The following is a 2,619-nucleotide window of genomic DNA, read 5'->3' on the forward strand; positions in this document are numbered from 1 at the left end:
CCGAGTGAGACTCCAGCTCAAAAAAAAAAAAAAAAATTTTTAAAGAAGGAAAATGGGCAAGAGTATGAATTGAAAATAAATACTGTGCAGGGGCTAGCAAATGGATTCATTTGCCTGGATAAAAACTTTGACCAGGATATGAGACAAAAGCTGTAGTGGTGGGTAGAGGTTAGATTATGGAGGGCCTTGAATATCATGCTAAGGATATTAGGAAGGCATTGGGGAATGTGGAGAGGTTTCTGAGTAGAAAAGGCATCTCAGGTCGGGCGTGGTGGCTCAAGCCTGTAATCTCAGCACTTTGGGAGGCCAAGTTAGGAGGATTGCCTGAGCCCACAGGTTCAAGAACAACCTGGGCAACTTGGCAAGACCTCATCTCTACAATAAATCAGAAAGTTAGCCAGGCGTGGTAGCATGCACCTGTAGTTCTGGCTGTTTGGAAGCCTGAGGTGGAAGGATCACCTGAGCCCAGCAGGTTGATGCTGGGATGGCTGTGAGCGTGCCACTGCACTTCAACCTGGGCATCAGAGTGAGACTCCAACTCAGGGGGGCGGGGGGAAGGAAAGAAAGGCACCTGAAAATTTTTACTCTAATGCTAATTTGGCAATGGTGTACACAATGGAGTGAGAGGAGTTCATACTTGTGACTGTAGCATAAAAGGCCCTATGTGACTTGGCCCCTGTCTAGATTTCTAGCTTCATCTCACATTGTCTGTCTGTTTGTTTGTTTATGTAGACTCAGGGTCTTACTCTGTCGCCCAGATTGGAGTGCAGTGCACCATCATGGCTCAATGTAGTCTTGACCTCCAGGACTCAAGCAGTCCTTCCACCTCAGCCTTCCGAGTAGCTGGGACTGTAGACATGCACTAGCATGGCCTGGTTAATTTTTTTGTAGGGACAAGCTCTAGTCACGTTGCCCAGGCTGGTCTCGAACTGCTGGGCTCAAGCAATCCTCCTGCTTAAGCTTCCCAAAGTGCTGGGATTACAGGCATGAGCCACCATGCCCGGTCTGTCCCTTTAGTCACAATGGCCTTCTTGTTCCTCAAATGGGACACATTTATTCCTGCCTCAAGTCTTTATACTCTGCCTAGAATACTCTTCTCCCAATTCTTCTTATAGCTGCTTTCTCCTCTTCATTTCTAGGTCTTAGTTCAAATGGAAGAGGCCTTCTCTGACCACCCAGAATCCTCTTTTCCCTCCCACTATCACATGACTCCATTTTATCTTCATAGCATTTGTCACTCTGAAGCTATTTATTTACAAGCCTATGTGCTTTCTTCCAATTGAGTGAAACTCCTGAGAGCAGTCTTGTTACCATATCTCTCTCTATTTATTTTATTCTCTTTTTTTTTTGAGTAAGAGCCTCACTCTGTTGCCCAGTCTGGGTGCAGTGGCATGCTCACAGCCACCGCAGGCTCGACCTGCTGGGCTCAGGTGATCCTTCTGCCTCAGCTTTCCAAGCTGCCGGAACTCCACGTGTGCACCACCACCCTCAGCTATTTTTTTAATTTATTGTAGAGACGAGGTCTCGCCAAGTTGCCCGGGCTGGTCTCGAAGCCCTGGACTCGGGCAGTCCTCTTGCCTCAGCCTCCCAAAGTGCTGAGATTACAGGCGGGAGCCACCACGTCCGGAATTACCGCATATCTCATACAGGATGCCTTATACACAGTAGGCCCTCAGTATTTATTGCATGAATTAACAGCTAAGGGGTGAGGAACCGGTTATACCTAGTTCTGGTTTGAGACTTGCTGTTCCAAGCATGCATGCATCCACTTATTCTCCATTCAATCCATTAATTAAACCACTATCTTGCATCTAAGCGCTAAGGTTATATAAGGAGGAATCAGCACTCGATCCTGCCCTGCCCTCAAGTGAGCTCAGTTCAGTGGACTCGGTGACAGCAGCTGTGCTTTCCAACAAACGCTAAAGGACTGTGGTGAGGTTACCCTCCCTCAGTGATCCATAGTCAGACCCACCCTCCTTACCCAGACCATCTCTGGGGACCGAAGCATCCCTGCGTTCCACTGCCCCGGACTGCAGAGGAGCCACTGGCCCCGCTTGGTCTAGACTCCGGGAACGCGGCCATCCTGGTGAGCGCTGAGGGCCTGGGACCAGGGCGCCGCCGCCGGCCAGCGGGCGGAGCGTCGGGGGCCCCGGCCGAGGCCCGGCCATCTGCGACGAGGCCAGCGCCGCTCGGCGGCGGCCGGGGGCGGGGCCGCGCCGGGGCGGGGCCGCGCCGGGGCCGGGGGAGGGGAGCGGGCCGGGACGCAGCCCAGGGCCCGGAGGGCTGCGGCCACCGGAAGCGTCACGGTTGCCAGCCGGGCCGGGAGCGTGGGGAGCGGAAGCGGCTGCCGCGGCGTTTAATATTGCTTTTTCCATTCACAATCTTTGTGTACATTTTCTTGAACACTCTACCTTTTTTGCTTGTTAATTGTGACTGTTGTAAAAAATGTGCAATTCTTAGAGAAAAGTTCGCTTATAGAGTGAAGGAATTATCATATCCTACCCCTTTAGATTTTAACCCGTTTATATTTTTAAAAGTATATTTCCTTTGAGTCCCCTAGTATTTTCTCAACCTAAGACATAATACTGTACTCTGCAACAAAGAGTCTGATTATTCTGA

The sequence above is a fragment of the Carlito syrichta genome, unplaced genomic scaffold (assembly GCF_000164805.1).
Source record: "Carlito syrichta isolate Samal-C Ts95f unplaced genomic scaffold, Tarsius_syrichta-2.0.1 Scaffold313936, whole genome shotgun sequence".
Classification (NCBI taxonomy): domain Eukaryota; kingdom Metazoa; phylum Chordata; class Mammalia; order Primates; family Tarsiidae; genus Carlito; species Carlito syrichta.